Raw genomic sequence first — 20,533 nt, 5'->3', positions numbered from 1 at the left:
TGTCCAAAGGGAAATCAGGTGGGCGAAAATGAAAATGAATTTTCCTTTATGTTTTTTTTCAGTTTCCTCCTATATGGTATTACTGAAAGCAGGGTTAAGAGGTCATCTAGTTCATAACCCAGGACCAACCCACTCCAGAAAATTGTAGGGGCCAGTAGGGGAGACCATGTACTCTCCCTTGGTAGCTGTGCACGGGTGCTGAGTTCCATTTTCCAAAGCAGTAAAGCAGGTTGCATCCTGTTCTCTGTGGAGGAGGACCCCTCCTGGGCAGGGGCCTTCTGCCTGCTGAAGCCGGCTAATAACGGACCCCTGAACCTCTGTATGTGTGTATGTTTTAACAGCATTGTGGGAATATAATTCATATATACCACACAATTCACCCTTTAAGTGCACAATTAAATGGCATTTGTATATTCATAGGATTGTGCAACTGTTATCACTAGTGCCAAACACTCCATCACTCCAAACAGAAATCCTCCACCCCTTAGCCAGCACCCCCTCCAACCATCCCCTCCCCCAGCCCTGGGGAACCAATGGTCTGCTGTATGTCTCTCAGATTTGTTGGTTTCCAACATTTCATATAAATGGAACCATACCCCCCATGTGTATCTTTTCTGACTGGCTTCTGTCTCATAATTAATGTTTTTAAGGTTCACTCATGTTGTAGCACATATCAGTACTTCATTCCTTTTTATGTTGAATAATATTTCATTGTGTGGATGTACTAAATTAGTGAATTCAGCCATTCATCATGGACATTTGGGCTGTTTCTCTTTTGTGCTTTTATGAATAATCTGCTATGAACATTGGTATACGAGTTTTTGTGTGAACATATTTTCAGTTCTTTGGAAGTATATACCTAGGAGTGGAATTGCTAGGTCCTGTGATAAACTCCATGTTTAGTCTTCTGAGGAACTGCCAGGCTGTTTTCCAATGCACCATTTCAATTCACCATTTTGCATTCCTACCAGCAATGTATGAGGGTTCCAGTTTCCACATTCTCAACAGCCATGGTTTTTATCCTCTTTTTCTGATACAGCCATTCTAGTGGGTGTGAACTGGTCCCCAACTGTGCTTTTGATCTGCATTTCCTTAATGACTGTGCCTTTGTTTTTGAGTAAACCTAGTTAAACCTGTCATTTTTCAACCCTGTCTTCAGCTCTCTGTTCAGTATAAGAGGAGAGGAAACTTTTCTCTGGGCCATGATGACCATGAGCTTCATGTCACCTTGAAAAGTTTGGGGCTTGTTCTGGCAGTTTCTGAGATCCCTCACCACTAAACCCTGGTCAGTTGTTCTTCTTTGAACTTCTCACATCTCTTTATAAAAGCAGGATTCTTCAACAAGTTAATAGAAGGAAAAAAGTGAGGGAGTATTGTTCTAAATTTAAAAATACATAAAAGATATAACTAAAGGTGATGTGTACATTATTTTCATGTCATATGTGAACAAACTGACACTAACAAGACATTTTGGAGGCATTCTGAGAAAACTGAGTTTGGGCAAAGTATCAGACGACATGAAAAGAATCACTGCTCATTATGTAAGGCATGATAACGGTGTTGTGGTTAGATAAGAAAGTCTCCATATTTTTTGGAGATATCTACTAAAGTAAGGACACAATGGCACGATGTCTAAAACTTGCTTTAAAATACATCAGAAAGGAAATGAAATAAATAGATGAGGCATGGATGGCAAAATTTGGATAATGGGGTATGAAGGTTTGCTCTACTTTTCTCTCTACTTTTATAGCTGCTTGAAAATTTTCATCATCATCATCAAAACTGAGGAGACATCCTAAGATTTTAATGTAAACTATTAACTGAAAAACTCTGAAAAATTTTTGGGTCCCAGACAGTAGAATGCTGTTCATCGATGTTCAGTTCAGATCTTCTTAGGTCTAATATTTGAAAAATAACAGAACTGACTCAAACATATAAATATATATTGTATTTTAATTTAAAACCTACAGTGCTAGCCAATGTTTTGATATTGGGCTAAGGCCTTTTTTCCTTTTGAGTATGGGTTTTTTTTAATTGGCATTTGTAATTGTAATTGGCATTGAGACTACAGCTGTAATGTCTCAACTACAATTTTTAATTATGGCTCCTTCAAAGTAGAACAAAGAGACATAGACCCTACAGAGCAATCTGAATGCAAAATCTTCCTATACTTTTATTGTTTTTCACCAAACACCAAACTTTATTCCATACACCAAAATTGACTGCAAATATTTGTTGATACCATACCAAGCATTTAATTTGGTTTTCACATAACCAACAACTCTCTTCTTTGCTCTCATACTTAATTAACTTATTAATATTCAAGTAAATTATATCACCACAGTTACAAGGACAACCACTACCACCGGGCTGGGGGCCAAGCAGGTGTAGGTGGCCCCTGGTGAGCCCGGAGATCAGCTGCGGGGAACCAAGTGCAGCCTCCTGGTGTCGGGCTATCAACCAGCCTCTGTAACAGGAAGAAGGAAAGCAGGGTTCATGAGTGGGCCAAGAGGAAGTCAGTTAGAAAAAGCTTCTTTCCTACTTGGAAAAGTTTGAATTAACTGACTGAATTTTTCACCTTATATCAAGTAGTTTGAGTGATGAGTACCTGGCCAATAAGCATGCTGAGCATGGTGAAGTATCAACATGGTATCACAGACAGCGCTCATTCCACACGCAGGATGTGGCCGGGACGGGAGAAAGCAAACAAGGAAGGGGAAGCCGGGAGGTAATGCAAAGAGGGTGCTTGATTAAGCAGTGTTGGCTAGTGCCCTTTCCTCTCCAGAGGTCAAATTTGTTCAGCTGGTTCCCACAATTGAAATTATGTAACAGTGGAGGCCAGAGACTAAAATCCAAGCCTTCTGGACTCAGTCCCAGCCTCTTCTCCAGTGTTCAGCTCATCTCCCCGGGTGAGCTGGGAGTGGCTCAGTATTTGTTTCCTGCTGCAGGTGGCTTGGCAGCTGTGTCTTTGTAGAACATGATGTGTTCCTCAGGGGAACAAGAGAGAATGGTTATGAATCATGGAACATCAGAGTTGGAACAGGGACCTCAGTGGCCTCTACACTAACCATCCCATTTTATAGATGAGGAGACTGAGATCTAGAAAGAGATGTGGCTTGTCACCAGCTTGGCCACCATTCTGACCCTGCTCAACAAACACAGGTGTGCTAACTACATACTAATCCCCAAATTCTCTGAAGTTCAGAGGATCACTGGATGACTGGATGATAATAAGAGGAGCGAAGTGACCACTGGAAATGCAGATGAGGCGATTATAGAATATAAGAGAGCCTCATTGCTGAGTGAGAAGGCTCTGCAGTGACTGTGTAGCCCAAAGCTTTTATTTTGTAGTTGAGGGCACCAAAGCTCTGAGCTGGCAGTGACAACAGTTATCTGAAGCATGAACTAAGAAGAGCAAATAAATTTTAAAATCCTGGAAATGCATCAACAGAAATATGTAGTACCTGGGCTGCTTCCAGCCCCATCTTGTCTGGGTTTATTTTACCTCATGCATTTCTGTCTCCTGTGCCTGGCATAGTGCAGATGCCAGGTTCTTGATAGATGCCCTTTAACTGAATTATGAAGCTTATCATTCAAGTATAGATATGTATACATGTATATATTTATTCCAGCATATATTCCATAAGGAGATTAAAAGGTAGTCAAGACCATAGCTGGTTGAAGAGGTAGGAAAGGCTTCCTGCAGGAGATAGCATTGAGGTGGGTGTTGAAAAACGGAAAGGATTTTGAGGGGTAAGTTTTGCAGGTGGGAAATGGGAAGTGCATGTTCTCCACAGGGGAACAGCATGTTAAGAATGTACAGGGCGGGGTTCCTGAGATTTGGGGGTCTGGACATCCAGTTGGCCATAGTGAGCATGGAGGAAGGGTAGTAGGGGTGGTGGCATGCTGTCTGGGGTCAAGAGCACTGTGTCCTTAATTCTTCACATGAATTTGTAGGCTTATGGTTTTGAGGGGTGGAGAAGGACATATAAGGAATAAGACCCTGCAAGAAGCTGATACTCAGTTCAGAGGCAGGAATTTTCCCCACTTCATCCAAATGCTCTGGCTCTAGGAAAAGGTCAGAAAAACACTGATGACTGTCTTTCTTCAGACATTGAAGCTGTCAGGGAAATAAGCATCCTTATGATTATTCTGGTGATCCACAGCCATTCTGGCCAGAAAGTATAAGGATGAACAAAGATTAGACTCCCTGGAGGAAAATGTTGGCTAAACATTCTCAGTTCTTCAGAAAAGTTCAGGCTCAGTTCAATAAATGTTAGCTAGTATTATTCAAGTTTGAGCCAATGTTGACTTTATCAGCACTTCTTTGCCTCAAGGCTTTAGTAGAAAGGTTGTTTGTGTTGGTTCTGGTGATGCCGGTGGAGGAAACAATAACTACCATTTACTGAGTGTCTGCTATTAGACACTCTCTTAGGCAGTTATGCATATTTTCACTTATCTTTGCAGTAATTTTGAGAGGTAGGTAGCTTTAGAAGTGTGTGTGGTAGCTTTTGGTTTTGTCTGTCTAGTAGGTTTTCCCATCGCCCTGGTATTGGTGGCCACGTAACTAAGGACTAGCCAATCAGAATCAACCACCCCCTAGCCTCAGTGACCAGGCCAAGGAGTAGGCATAGCACCAATCTCAGCCTGCACCAATCACAGGCCTGTCCTGAGATGGAGCCCTTGACTCTGGGAGATGAAAGCACTTTCTGCTGCGAAGCTGAGGCCATGGCGGCCAGTGTGACAACTGCTCTGCAGTCCAGCCTCTACTCAGCCCAGCCCCGCTGCCTTTATTCCCTCTCAGATGCTTCAAACCCCCCCTTGCTCTCGCTTCCTCGGCTTGGTCTCCCAGAGCAGACCACAGAGAAGGAGGAGCAGGATAGTGAGGGACGGTAGAGGGCCACTCTCTCACATTGCAGAGAATTCTCCTTCTGTTGCATAGTATAATTACAAATAAATATACACGCATTCAGAAAGCCTTCAGAGTCCATCCAGAACTTTCTCTGAGGGAGGCTGAAACCAGTAACCTTCCCATCTGCTGCCAGGAGTGCTAGGATACCTATTGAGAGGCGGTTTTGCCTAAAGGCTGGGGAATGACCAGATGGCCTCTCAAGGATGCGTCTAGCTTTTTGAGTTTCTATTAATTATCCTTTACATATCTAAGAGCTGTTTTGAATGAATGATTTCAGAGAAACGTGCAGTTTGCATGGGTTGAGATTCAATGCTCTTTTTGCTGAGTGGACCCAGGGAATGCCTCTGAATAAACAGGGGGATGCAGCAGTTGGTCAGCCTGCGGCCTCTAGCCGCCCTCTTTGTTCCATCACCACATCACTGCTGCCCTCAGGTCTGTGGTAGGCAAATCTGAAGCAGGCATTCTGAGAGCTAAGACACCAGTAACCTCAGAGCAGCATGAAGACCCTCTCAGCAAGGCTTTGTGGTCAGCGCCTGGGGCTGCCTCACATCACCCACCAGGGGGCCAAGCAGGGGCTGAAATCAGTCTGCACTCTGCTTGCTAAGCCATGTGCCCAACCGACGCTGCAGCACCTGGAAGGCAGGATGGCTCTCTCCCGTCTTCGTCTTCGCAAAGGCATCAGACCAGCTTCTTCCGGCCAGCAGCACACTTTCCCTCCCTAATCATTTTCCCATCATCTGCGTTAAAAGAAGCTTGGGGCCTCAGCACAGATAACCGGGGACTGCGACATGCCTGTAACGGGCAGGTTTTTTCATAGTTTGTGGGATGCAGAGACTTAATTTTTCACATGAAATAAGCTGATTGGATATGACAACTAAATTTCTCATTGTTACTTTAGGAGCAAAAAGGATTTAGAGTGCTAGAGACTTGGTTTTGGATAGATATAACTTTTCATGCAGAAATTTCACTGAGTTTACCTGTAATCTTATCTCACAATTGGACAAAAAGATAAGAGCTGGGCATGTAGAGTTTATTGAAAAGCTTAGGGAGAGACCAAAGCAGCCAAGTAAAATTTTCCCTTGCCTTTTTTTTAATGCCCATGACAAAATCTATGCATTAGCCAACATCTTGGAAATTTTCCTGAGGAGGTAACTCTACATTCCTGTACTACAAGTACCTGAAAATAAAGGCGGGGTCCTGCCAGAGGCACAGTGCAGCCCAGGCCTCATGGAGAGGGCCTCTTGGTCACTCTGAAGGAGCAGATAGACCCCATGGAAGGGGCACGGCAGGCCATCACTGTGGTAGTTAGATACACAGCAGTGAGACACGGCCTGAGGGTCCTGGGGTTGGTGAGAGCAACTGGCATATTTGTGCCCCAAATGCTCATAGCACTGAAGAGCCTCTCTAGAGATATCAGAGTCAATGAGAAGAGAACTTGACCTTAAGTTGGTCCCACATCCATTTGATTTTATAATATTCATAAAAGACTCCTCAAAACTAACATCACAAATGCTTAGGCTAGCCTGAACAACAGGCCCAGTGGGGATCACTGGCTTGGTATGATTTGAATAACTCTGCTTTTGAGTTTAACATTGCTTTGACCCAGGAACGTCTTTCTAATGGGAAAAGAAAGTAGTAAGTCACTAATACCTTCGGGAGAGTGAGATTAGCATCTGAAACCAAAGGAATAAGAGAGGTCTGGGAGTCATATAGGGTTGGAGTGATACTGGGCAGGAACCTTGGAGTGAAGGAGGAAGAGGGCCTGATGGGTAAGTCTGTGGCCATCCTGTAAGCTCACCTTCTCCCTGAAATTGTTCTGGGTTTAAAAGGCAGGCTGTGTCCAGTCTCAGCCTGTTTTGCAGCAGCTGTTGGGAGATGTAGATCTTGTTTCTGCACAACAGGAGTGCCTCCGACTTCTAGATATAAACAACAAATCCCAAAGCCTGATGCTCCTGAATCAGGGTTGGGCCACAGGACCCCACCAGGAACAGAGGACAGCCAGCCATACTAAACACCAAGCCTCCCTGAGCAAATCTGTTTTGAATTTAAAAGTTACCATGTAGCATCTAAGAAAATAAATGTAGGCGGAAATAACTGCTGGCAGGAACACAGCTAATCTTGTTTGTTCTGTGGGCTCAGGTTCCTGGAGAAAGCCCTCCTCATGCAAACAGAACAGCCTGTGGAATTTGGAGAAAAGAAACAGCAAAACAACCGGGGAGTATGTAGCTCTGGATTATCTGGGGTCCTTGTGTTCCAAATGTTTTTATGCACAAAAGGTCCTAGATCATATAGTAGTCCACTCATTCATCCACCCATCCTACATCTATCCACTCATCCTCAGCCTACCCACCCATCTATCCACCCACCAACACTACTTTAGCCCTATTACATGTGCCAGGCTAAGGGTAGTCAGCTGCATATAACCACCTACTCACTGGGTAGACAGAAGTCGGCCATTCTTTTCTTTGGTAAAGGAAATAGTTGACAAACACAATAAGGTCAGTCAGATGCAGTATAACATAGACATAAAGAGCATAGACTCTGGAGTCAGCTGTGTTTTAATCACGAGTCTCTCCTTCTGGCCATGCAAGAAAATTAACCTCTTAGTGCTTCAGTTCCCTCCTCTGTAAAATGAGAGGATAGCAATAGTTCCTACCCGACAGGATTGTTGTAAGAATTAAATGAGACAATGAATGTAAAGTGCTTAGCGCAGTGCCTGGCACATATAATGTGCTCGATAAATGTTAGCTAGTATTATTCAAAGTAGGAGAGCCCGAGTGAATTCTGCAGAGTTGAAAGAGGTAGTGGGTAAGAGGAGTTTCCTAAGAGGCAGAAAGATGTGACCAGGTTCTGGGGACTTTACACGTGCCCCAGCCACTGGTCATGGAGGGAGAAAGTTGGCAGTAGAAGGAGTTAAAACCTAGGTGGGCCTTGAAAAACATATTTCTCAATATGTCTTCAAGTTTTCAGAGATCCAGCAACAGCTCAAGCCAATAGTTGTTAGTTTTAGTTACTTTGCCAAAAAGGGGAAAAGCCAAGGGATTGGGAACGTCCTCAGGAAGAGGACATGTAATGGGTATCAGCAGAGGCAGGCAGGTCAGAAGACACAGATGGCAGAAATCTTGGAGGATCCTCATAAGGGCAAACCATCAGCTGTTTGGCTTTGAGAGACAAGGTACATCAGAGCCCTGGGCCCATGGGGCCCTGTTTCTACTCTATTAAATATTCCCCAAGGAAGCAGCTGACGAAGCTGGAGGAGAGACAAAGCCCAGGTCTATGGCCAAGAGGTTCCATGTTCAACACGGTACCTTCTGTAAACCTGTAAGAATGTCTGGAGAAAGCAGACCCTGGTTGGAAGCAGACATCTGTGTGATAGAGAGAGGCCAGATAATGCTGCTCCTGGTAGGGGAGAGAGGTGAATGCCCTGAAGAAGTCCCACAAGGCATCGCTTGGCCAGCTGGTGTCTGGAACATGGGAGTCCAGGCCAGGACAGGGGAGGCTGCTATGATTAATAGAAAGAGGCTCCCCCTGATTGTGGGACCTGCAGTCAAACTTCTCTGGGACTCTTTCTGTATATCGTGAAGGCAGAGGGTAGGTGTCTGGCTCCCCCAGGGCAGATGGCAGTAAGGGCCACCCCCTTGCTGCCTCCACCCCAGAGGGCCACGAGCAAGACTGTAGACACGGGACAAAGGAGGGAAGGATTGCTGAAGATTCCCACATGCTGGTCCTGAAACTGCTCTGGGAGAGACGTCAGGGGAGATGTCATCTCCAGGCCTGTACAGTCCAGAGCTCACCGCTTCAGGGCAGAGAGCCACCCCAAAGATGCTGAGACAAACTGGCTGAGTTTGTACAGGATGTGCTACATATATGACACCAATCCCACTTTGTCCTTTATGACACATCAAGGTGGGCGCAAGTACCAATTCATAAACCCATGGAAAACACAAATCACGTCCTCAGATATCTGCAAGGCTATCTTGTTTGTGGTGAGCCTTGACTCTGAGTTCCCGCCTCCAGCGAATCCGTTCAGTTTCTGATGCTGATCCTGTCCTGTAACTTGCTGTCCTGGTTTCACCCCATGGTGACCTACATAGAAAGCTGGGAAAAGGTGAACTCAGCCCTTTCCTTGGTTTCCCACAAAAAGAGCTGCTCCCACCAAAACCTGTAGGAGTTCCTGTGAAGGAGACTTGCCTGGATGGGCGAGGAAGCCATAGAGCTGTAGAAGTCACCCCAGACCAAGCAGATGACTTCAGATTCTCACATCAACTTCCTTGTTCTTAGCCGTTTGACGGCCTCTCAGCCATGTGGCTTGTCATCTTTCTTCCCTCGCCAGCCCTCTGCAAGTAACCTTTCCTGCTCTCCCCAACCCTCAAGTTCCTGTTAAATTCTAATTCAGAAAAGTTTAATTACTAATTAAATTAAATTAATTGTAATACCCTTGTCTTCAGCTAAGGCACTATTCAGGATCTCATCTTCAATCCCAGATGCTTATCAGTGTCTCTTCCTCAACAAAGAGAGTCCTGAAAGAGAGTTAAAATCATTTTTTTCTTGCTCTGCTAGGCCTGACTGAAGGGAGACTACAGAAGGGAGAGGAGGCTGCTTTTCTTTGCTTCTTGGGAAGAGCTAGGACTTCCTTAGGTCCTGTGAAAAGTGTACCGCTGCTTCTGGAAGCAACATGGTGGGGGGGTCAAGGCCGCCTCCTTCCTCTGCCTGGGGAAACATTCCCTGCGCAGGTGGGAGGAATCCAGACTGGCTTCATCTTTGCCAAAGAGAAAGAACTGACTTGGGAGCAGAGCGCTCTTTCCAGACTAACACCAATCAAAGCAGCCAACTCTACACCTGCATGTCACCTGTGACAAAGTGATTTCTTTTAATAAGAATCAAGCAGAAGAGCCAGGCTAACTAAGAAAAAAAAGAAAGACAAAAATTATTAATATGAGAAATGGAAGGTCATCACTAAAGATCCCACAAACATGAAAAGCAAAATATAGAAATACTATGCAGAACTCTATGCCCGGACTCTTGATAATGTGGATGAAATAGACTAAATCCTTGAAAGACACAAACTATCAAAACTCACACAAGGAGAGATTGATAACCTGAATAGCCCTATATCTAGTAGAGAAATTGATTAATTAATAACTTCCCCTCCCCCCCCAGAATAAAGCGCAAGGTTCAGATGCTTTCAGTGGTTAATTCTACCAAATATTTAAGGAAAAAAGGATAACAATGTTCTACAATCTCTCCCAGAAAACAGAAGGAGAAAGAATGCTTCCCAAATCATTCTTTAAGGCCATTATTACCCTATTACCAAAATCATACAAAGAAATGATAAGAAATAAAATCTTCAGAATAATCTCTCTCATGAATATGGATGCAAAAATTCTCAATAAAATATTAGCAAATTGAATTCAATGATGTCTGAAAATAATTATACCCCATAATCAAGTGAGATTTTTTCCAGGGATTTAAAGCTGGGTTAACATTTAAAAATCAATCAGTATCCACCATATCAAGAGGCTAAAGAAGAAAAATCATTTCATCATGTTAACTGATATAGAAAAGGCATTTTACAGAATCCAACACTCATACATGATGAAAACCTTCAACAAAATGTAAATAGAGGGAACAGAGCCTGGAAGAAGCTCCTGGCTGAGCAGCTTGAGGCCCACAGGTCTAAGGAAGGGCCAAGGAAGGGTGGTTCCAGGCTAAAAAGTAAGAAATCAAGACTCTTCAAGAAGGAAGAAACAAAGAAATAAAGCTCTCCTTCTCTTGTCTGAACATGGTAGCCTGAACAATTACATAGATAAATCATTCAATAAAATAAGTCTTATCTGCCTGCAAAGGCAAATAAACAAAACTAAGTAACTCTGAATAACATATGGACTGCAGTTAATTATAAGGTATTAATATTGGTTCATTAATCATACCAAATGTAATCACAGTAATTTTATGTGTTCGTAATAAGAGAAAATGGCTGTACGGTATATGGAAATTCTGTGTACTATCCTCACAAATCTAAAACTCTTCTAAAATTTTTAAAAGTTTATTTAAAAACAGTGAAAAGCTAAGAAACATGTAATTTATAATAATAGGTGAAATAAATATAAACACAGTCAACACCAATAGCAATAAAAACCAAATATTTACATTTATATAGATATGCATTTACATAATGTATATATAATTGCATTCATGTATATGTAAATGTATTAAATATATACAGAGAGAGAGACAGAGATAGAGACAGAGACAGAGAGAGAATATTCTTATTGCTTCTGTTAATGGTTTGGGTAGTATTATACATTTTTAAATGATTGCATTTATTCCTCTCTCTACATCCATATCCCTTGAAATGTAAGTTTGCATCTTCTTCTATTAAATTTCAGAGTGGATTTTTCCATGACACACGAATCTTGGCTGGCCTTGAGATCTGTTTAGGTTAACAGAATGCAGGAGCAACACTGAGCTAGTCTTGAACTTAGGCTTCAAGAGGCTTTGAAAGCTCTGCTGTCTTTCTTGTCACCCTGTGGCGCTGCCATGTGAACAAACCCAGGTTAGCCTGTTGGATGATGATAGACATGTCCCAGTTGCCCTAGTAAATCCAGTGAAGAGCCAGCCAACGAGAGGCAGAGCTCCTACCTGACCCACCAGCTGACTACAGATACCTGAATGAGAGCAGAAATGCCTCCAGTTCTGACTGGTGCAGAAAGGAACGACGCTGAGTTCTGCTTGGAGTCGGGTGGGGGGCAGAGGGCGGAGTCTCAGCAATTACACTCTCCGTCTGTAGTTCTTGGATTACCTTTGTTCTTGGTTAGACTCCTTTGGAAAAACTCTGATCGTCTCAGCTGAACAAAGATCAAGAATATTTTGTTATCTTGTCAGGAGAGTGGCAAGGCGAAGGGAGAGGACCTTTAATACCCTCTAACCTTTATTGTAATTATCAAACAGGATCATGCCTTCCCCCACCCCCTCACATTATCCCTGGAGTATATTAGAATCTTTATGGAATACAGGGCACTACTTAATTTATTTTGAACAACAAAATTAAAGATTCACTAATCTTAAGCCATCTACAGCAATGCTAAAGTAGGATTTTATGGAAGATTCTTGGCGATACAGGAAAGCTGGGGACAAAGAAATCTAACACACATTGGCCAATTATTCCTGGGGAATCTGACACCTCAATTGTTAAGCATTGGAGGCCCCAGTAAATGAACTATGAAAGATCATGTTAAAAATCTATAGTACTATGTATTTTAAAGATAAGTGGTTATCTTATGATATCATAAATACAAAAATGATTATTGTACTTGGGGTACATCATACCTGCATTCAAAAGTGCTGAATCTCAGGCAACCTGAATGGACAGGCAGAGGATGTGCTCTGGAGACTGGCTCTAGTAAAGATCGAGGAGACCCTGGGGTCAAAGGCACCTAGGAAGAGGTTGATTAAAAATATTGCATCATGAGTGGGCAATATTTCTACATTATAATCATGATGTGAGTTTAAATATATTATTTAAACTATTCACATATTAATCAATATTTATAAATTAACAAATATATATAGTGTTCTAAGTATGTTTAAGCAATGACAGCAATACATTAACCCTTATATGCAGGCATTTGTTTAATTGATTTACATCCTGACACATCTTTATATTCATGACAACAAAATATTTCCTTAAATGCTCACTGGGTAAACAAGGATGCTCCGATATTTGGACTCACCTCACACGTGGTACTTACTCAATGTCTTGTGTCCTACTTCGCTCTGATTGAGGTGATGGCTATATCCTAACCCAGAGACAGTTCAGCGTTACGTATAGTCTGTCCTCAGTCAAAGTTGTTGAGTTGTTGCTATCATTGTAAAGATAAAGAAATGGAAGCTCCAGTGGTTTAGGAGACTAGGCCAAAGCACACAGCTCAGAGCCAGCAGAGCTGGCTTGTTCTAGAACAGCTGCCTGACATCCCAGCCAGGGCACAAGCCACGATTCCAAGCTGGAGTGCAAGCAAACATTTCCTCCTACTCTGTTGGGAACAATCCCCATCGCCCGGCGAAGACCGCACAGAGCCACGGCTGGTAAACCACAGAGCTGGAGGCTCTCTAGACCCATGTTATTCTTGGATCTGGCTGCTGCGTAGGCCAAGGCCTCAGACGTCGATTTGGCCTTTTGTGAATTTGTTATCAATTCATCATAGCTGGGATGGGAAGTAGAACTAGCCACATTTGATCATTTGGTTTAGAAATCCAAACCAATTTTTTTTTATTTCAGACATTATCTCTTTTTTTCACATTCTTTTCCATGCTTTATAGCAGCACTGCACACTGCCCATGCCTCATGCCAGGAGTGCTTGCCAGGAAGGGACTCACACCACTTTCTGGGAGGGGACAAGCTAATAGAAAATGTTTGGATTTTTGGTAAGGTATGGTATTACTACATTATGCAGAGTAATGTATGAAATAGCAGAAGGGTTGTGGCAGAACAGGCCTTACCACTAGTTTGCTAATGCTGCAGGTTTCACTGTGTTTTGGTCCAATTTAGTCATAGTTAGAGGGAGTTTTTTTTAATCATATTTAATTGAGATTTGGATATACATTCCTATAAGTTAAACAAATGTGACTTTCAATATCATTTTAAGAACACTGAAAAAAACATTAACATTCCTGTAACTAGAAATGTTTGTAGTGTGTATGTTATTTGCATGCATGTGTGTGTGTTTAAATCTTCCTCACCTCTGGACAAGGCAAGCTTTCAAAACTGCTTCTCCGTGAAATCATGCTGGAGTCATAGGTGTTATATGCCTTGCTCCCTTCTCACCATTTGGCTGATTGAAAAGTCCTTGTTGAAGGGAAGAGGATAAAAAATTTTTAAAAGTCCTTGTTGATACCCACCTTTTCCTTTCCATTTCCTCACTAGGGCCTGGCTAGCTCTCAAAGTTGACATGATACGACCTTCCTCCAAAGGAGTTCTTTGGGAATGGCATGTCTCCTTTTAGGTGATTAGGTCCCAGGATGGTAGCAGAAAAAGAGACTTTGGTGGACCTTCTAGGGCAGGGCCTTCACTGTACACATGGACCAAAGGTCTCAATCTTACTTGGTGACATGTCAGGGCAGGCTCTGAGAACGCCATCGGGAGGTCTCTCAGTGCTTTCCCAGGGCCCTGGAGAGCAGCCCACATCAGTGCCAGGGGGCCCAGCACCACTCCACTCTTCGCCTGGCCTCTCGCCCCCCAGTGCCCGGTCCTCTCATCCACCTCTCTGAATGAGCCCTGAGGGACCTACCTCTGAGTATGGCTGCTCCAGAAGACCATTCCAGATTCAGACTGCTGGCAGGGGTCGGTGAATACTTCCACTTGAAGAACACTGCCTGAGCTTAAATCATCATTATCAAGAACAAACATTTACAACAACCCCTTTAAGTGACAGCCTTTAAATTACTGCAAAGTTACTGTTTCAGAGGGACCAAGAGTCAAAACCATCAGTTTCCAGCACAATTTAGAATTTGTTGGCATATGCATCATTCCTTTCTTCCCTGATTTATACGCACATATAATCCATCACCTCAACCCTGCAAAGGAGTCTCATCATTCCAAAGGTAAATCCAGATCTGTAAAGGGCCCTCAGGCTCAGAGCTTGCTCACTTCTCTGGCCTCATGCTGTATTGCCAACCCCTCTTTCTATGCGCCACCCATCTTGTCCTCTTCTTGGAGGAGGCGTTTCCCTACCCCTCAGTCCCAGTCCCCATCCCCAGCCCAGTCATGTACTCCCTTAACAATTTAGCAATTTAGCAATCTCTGCGGGACTAATACAATTGTAGTCAAGCAATTAATTAGCTGGTTGCCAGCTCCCAGAGGGCAGGGATCATCTCTTTTTATCTCCCAAGACCTTAGGACTGTGCCTGGCATATATAATGGGTATAAAAATATTTGTTTGGATGAATAATGGGGGCCTGGGAGTAAGAATGTCTTGGGCAGCCACGAGGAATGAATATGGGGATGGGTTTGGCCCAGCTGGCTAGCTCCAGGAGCCAGCAGCACACAGGCTGGTTGGGCGGTGGGGGCAGCCAGAAGCTGAGAGAGGGCAGATCAGCTACAGAGCATTTCACCAAAGGACCTTGGGCCACCTTGCTGTCTGGGTGTTGAACTGTTCCTCCAGGGTTGAACAGAGAGAGCACTCTGGGATTTGACTTTCTGGTTCCATGTTTTCCCGAGCAACACAAGATTGGATGGAAAAACACTTTCGGAGGAAACTCAACATTCATTTATTCCTTGAAGGTCTGGGAAGTCCTCACGAGGAACAGGACAAGTTGGAGTAGCCAAACTTATTCCTCACCCTGCACAAGCCAAAAGGGACCGTGGTCTTCGGTGGGTGTTAGTAAAGTCATGCAGGTGTTACGGCTTCCACTGAAAGGAACTCTGCCAGTTTTGGAGTCAGAAAGACTTGGGTTCAAATATCAGGGTCTCCACTTATGAGCCATGTGAACCGGCAAGTGACCTAACCTCTCCTTGAACTTCAATATCTATTACTTGTAAAATGGGCATAATTACTGGGTTATTATAGAAATAAACAGATCGTAAGTGACCTAGAAGAGGCATCATAATTAAAGGATAGCTAAAATTACTGATGGTTTATTACTAAGTCAGCTCCTGCAGGGACGTTGGGCTTTGATCTCTCTGGATGTGGACTCTTCTTTTCACTAGGGATTATGTAATAGCCCATCCTGAGGCAGGAGTTTATGTAAGGGCTGTTAGGAAGTTTGTTTCTTGAATAATAGAAAAACTTGTTTCTGAAACAGCTCATTAGTCCTATTAAATCAGCTGCAGTGCTGATTCAGAAACTTTACGGTTAGGATTATCTCCATCAGTTAACACTCTAGGCTTGGTGGGAAGGGAGGCCCCCCATTCTGCCCTCCCGGAAATGCTGGGCTCAGGTGCGGAGCCCATCAACAGGTAATGTGAGAAGGATGCACGCAGAGGCACACATTCCTAAGCAGTGAGCCCGGGGCTTTTTTTGTTTGTCCGCTCCTTATAAGGAGTGAGTTATCATCAGTCTTGCAGAAAGGTCATTGCGACTTCTCTCTCCTCAGATGGCTGAAATTGGCTTTTTTTCCTCAGAAGGGTGGGGCGGTGATTAAGCAGGGTAAATACGCCAGCATTTCAGATACCTACTTACGAGGATGTTGACAGACCCTTGCAGCAGAGCTGGGTTTTTCTTTTTCTTTTTCTGTCTAATTCTAGGGACTCTCAGAAGAAGTTTGTGGAAGCCTCTCCCTCTCCCTGGAGGCAAGTCAGTCTGAAGACCCACTTTTGCCTCCAGGGTGCCGGCCACAGAAGTCGGCTCTCCAACTCTTGTCTGTTCCTTTCTGCGAGTTCTCAATGTCCCTTTTGTAGTTCTCTGATATTCTTCACCTCCTTGTCTTTTTATGGGTTTTGTATTAATCACTATAAAACAAATAATAAAAAAGCATGATAGGGAAGTTAGAAAGGTTCCCAAATCTTTCCTTTAAGCCCTTGCTGATAAAAGGTAAGTTGGTGCAAATCTTCTGGACAGGAAACTGGCAATATTGCCTTTACAATTCCTATGCTTTAGCTCATCCCCCTTCCTCTAGTCCCTGTGGCCTGAGAGAGTCGGGACCGGACCAGGACCAGTCGGGCCCCACCAAGGGGCGCTACTCCTGCAGCGCACGCAGGTGGGGAGTGCAGCGGGCAGCAGGGGGTTGCTCCCTTCCCTTTCGTCAGCTCTGGGACTGGGCTGAGGCTGGTATTTAAGAGATTATGGCATCTGAATCCACAATCCTGAAAAACAGAACTTTTGTAATAATACTGAGGATCACAGCATTGATGTTCCTAGGAAGAAACAACCTCTGATCTCACGAATAAGAACAGGAAGGAGGTTAAGAGATCTCCCAAAGGGTGGGCCACCTACCTAAAGAGAACAGTTGAGAAACTGCGAAATGCCCAGCTTCACTGTGTAAATTGATGTACGGCAGAAAGAAATTTCGTTCTTCCCAAAATCCTTGTTACAGAAAACAGTCCCTGAGGAGTAGGGGCTGGGAGGTGGCAAATAAACTAGCCGGCTTGTGCCCGCCATCTACCTAAACAATTGCCCCCACGAGAGTCAGACAGCTTTGGGTAACTCCAGTGAATTTTCGGAGACAGAAAGCCCATCAACAAAACATAATGGGCTTTTCCCTGAGGTTTCTCAGGACCGCGAAACAACAGCACAAGTTTTTTTCAGCAGGAATTTAAGATTGATGCGTAGCTCTAACTTTCTGGAGAATGAGGAATACAGGTGAATTTGCAGCTTACATGGTGGTGATAGGAGCTGTCCGGTGCGCGCCAAGAATTTACAGGAAGAAAAACAATACATCTCACTTGGCTGCTGGGGAGACTTGTTGTCGCTAGTAAAGTCACTGTTTAGAAACAAATTTGAAGAATGTAGTATGTGGTTTAAACTGGCTTCAAAAATCATAAAGGTGGTGGTCAGAACTATCATCCAAAGCAGAAATGATAAATGGCAGAAATATTCAGATTTTAAAACAAGAATGAAGTGGATTGTGGGAACAGGAAAACCACCTTACTCGGATCCAGGACATGTTACGAATATAGCTGAGGATGTGGATGCCCATTTATCACAGTTCCACTGGACAGCTTTGTGGAGCTCATCTACAAAACAGTGTTTGTTATTCAAAACATCTGTGGATTATATGATTTCCAGAAAAATGTCTCATCTGAGAATTGTCAACTGTGGAAGAAGTTAAAAACATTTTTAATCTTTTAAAAGCCACATAATGAAATCACTAATGAAACCCTAATAATCTTTTCCACATTGAAGGGGAAAGGAGTAGCTTCAACATCCATGAGGTGGAAGTGCACTATGAAGATTATTGCCTTTGCTGCGTTTGGGATTTATATGTTTTTTTGGTAACAATGCTTTTTAAGAACTCCTGGGTTTTCATGCAGCCCCGCATATTGCATAAGAATATAGTTGATACTATGTGAAAAAAGTAAGATAGGACTTATCACTAGGAACCACAAAGACTAATTATCAATTTCTTTTGTGTTTTAAGAACAAAATTAACATTAAGTTGATATTTTATAAGAAAATAACTTAGATGTGTGCCGCTATTTTCTTATGTTGAAAAGGCTTTGAAAGTTTAAAACGTCATAGCAAATAATGTGAAAATTTTTTGTCCACCTTGAGATGATGTGTGCAAAATGCCTTAATTATTAATAAGCCAACATGTTATGATACCAATATCTGCCTAAAAAAATTAAAATCAACCATGCTTCTGGCATGAGAAAATGACAAAATTAAATCAGGAATTTATATTCACATAGAATGTTGTTATTGAAACTTAATGCCACACAATTTTTTAAACTTGAGAATATTTTTAGTATCTCTATTTTTATTTTTTTGGCCAGAATCATGATATTATGTCATACATAAGACTTGTATGATGCTTAACTGGAAATATCTATGAAACTGGCTAATCTATATTCAATTTTTATTGCACATAGATTTCTAGTATTTTTAGTTCCATGCTATTTAAGCTTCCTTCATTTGAGTATATTCACTATTTCTTTTGAAAAGTTCATGTGTTTTGATCAATCTATCTGCAAAATTGGAAATAAATGGAAAAATATTTAATAGAAATAAAGATTTGTGCACCATGGTTGTTAATGACTGAAAAAATTGTTATTATTTTGAGACTTTTGAAAATGATATATTTAAGAATTTTTAATGATAAGAGAAAATGCTCAAAATACACTAGGTGAATAAAGAAAAAATAATACACATTTCAACCACAAAGGTATATAGTAAAGGTGTATGTGTGTACGTGCATGGATTAGGATATTAAAGGAAAGTATACCAAAATGTTAACATGTTAACATTATTCTTTCTGAGTACTGGGAACATAGGCAATTTTTATTTTCTTTTTAATGTTTCTGTGTTTTCCAGAATATCTACAATCATAATTTTTTACAGAAGCAGGAAAAAACTTCATGTGGAAAAGAAAAGTACACTGAGAAAAATTCCTCCTGCCGTAACTACAACATAACGCAGAGTGCTCACAGTGTCTCAGGTGTCATGGGCGTCCCACGACAGGGCCAGAGGTGAGTGTTAAGTGGCCCTGTTTTCTAGATCTAGAAGATTCTGAGGCTCAGGACGTTAAGTACTTTGTTCAAGTCACACAGCTCTTGTAGCCAGGCCAGGATTTGATGTTACATGGGTCTTACCAGAGCAGCTCAGGCACACCTGCCCTACCTTTCCTTGCTGAATATGGTGCTCACTCCCCACTGCCAGCTTCCTGCAGGCTGAGCCCACTGAGCTCTGGAGGACTCAGCCTCCTCGGAAGCTTACCGCCAGCAGGAGGCTCAGGGCTGCTTTTAGAACAAATAAGTATGTATCACGGGCATGCACCTGCCCCAGCCAAGCACCGCAGAGCCGCTATCTCTGTCACCTGCGGATCCTCCATCCAGCCCTCCCTCCCTGGACTCTGGCCACTTGATACACGGGGCACAAGAGAAGGGCTGTCCAGTGATCAGGTCCCATGGCTTTGGCAGTTTTGAACCTATGAATATTTGGGTGGACTTTATTCCCCACCACTCAGCTCTCAGGAAACCCACTAGATTTTCTGGTGGGGTTCGGCAGGGAGGTGGGGGGTTGGGCAGCTCTGAGGGCTCCTGGGCTCTCCCAGCTGACTCTGACCCTTGGCCAGTTAAAGAATCGCCAATGAGCCTGAGGGCCACTGGAAAGAATGCTGTCGGAACGTGCCTATAGGCAACACACCCAGCCTTCCTGAGGATGGCTGCCAGAGGCCTAGGAGACGGTGTACAGGGAAGCACATTATAAACCACTAAACTCTAACTAAATACCAGATGTTATTAACCAGAAAGGGATAGGAATTGAAGGCCCAGAACAGAACAGCCATAAGATTCTTCTCCGCTTTATTTACTGCTGAATCCCCAGTACCTCGAGTGGCGCCTGACACACAGCTGACACTCAGGAAAACTCCTTCCAATGAGGGAACTGATGAAGAAATCATCTTTGAGTCCACGGTAGCTCACCCCCGCTTTAACCCATGGGGCGTCAGACAGAACTCTTGAGGAAGCCGGGGCCGTATGGGTGTGGGAAAGACACTAGAAGGGGACGGCTTCTTGCTGTGTGCGTTTGGGCCAGTTCTTCACCACTGTGGGCCTCAGCTTCCACATCTGTGAAGTGGTGATAGTAATACAATCCCCAGGCTGCATCCCAGGGGTAGTGCAAACAATAAACGAGAGCACATAGGTTCAAGGCTTTCGTTTGTGTATGGTGCTTACCAAGGCCCTTAAAGGACCCCTCTAGATCCTTCCCTAGGTGCTGAAGAGAAGTTGTTCTCAGAGATGAAGATCTTTTATTTATTAGAAGCTGCCTGTACTACAATGAATCAAGTCATCTGTATGGGTAAAAATATGTTTGGTTAGAAATTGAATTCCTGATTTGTGTCCAGTCTTTTCTAATGATTTGTTTTAGGAAAGGGAAATACTCCCACACATGATTAGTTTACAAAGTCTTGAGAAATAGAGATTTCCCTGCGTTTATCTAATAAATGGGCCCATTCCTGACTCAGCTT

At 43.1% G+C, this 20,533-nt stretch overlaps 1 long non-coding RNA gene and 1 pseudogene across 1 annotated transcript; one reads left to right on the top strand and one right to left on the bottom strand.

The window, feature by feature from the left end:
* Positions 1-2,240: 2,240 nt before the first annotated feature.
* LOC108397561 (uncharacterized) lies at positions 2,241-16,391 on the bottom strand. Its single transcript, XR_012130241.1, has 6 exons — positions 13,652-16,391; positions 12,646-12,774; positions 12,242-12,348; positions 11,581-11,760; positions 9,349-9,432; positions 2,241-2,467 (listed from the first exon to the last, which is right to left on the bottom strand). It is a non-coding gene; the product is annotated as an uncharacterized lncRNA (long non-coding RNA).
* Positions 16,392-16,702: 311 nt separating this feature from the next.
* Positions 16,703-18,109, top strand: LOC108397560 (KATNB1-like protein 1 pseudogene; annotated as a pseudogene).
* The last annotated feature ends 2,424 nt before the right edge of the window (positions 18,110-20,533 follow it).

This window comes from Manis javanica, chromosome 4, assembly GCF_040802235.1.
Source record: "Manis javanica isolate MJ-LG chromosome 4, MJ_LKY, whole genome shotgun sequence".
Classification (NCBI taxonomy): Eukaryota; Metazoa; Chordata; class Mammalia; order Pholidota; family Manidae; genus Manis; species Manis javanica.
Note: the sequence above shows the minus strand (reverse complement) of the source record. Positions and strands in the feature narration are given on the sequence as shown.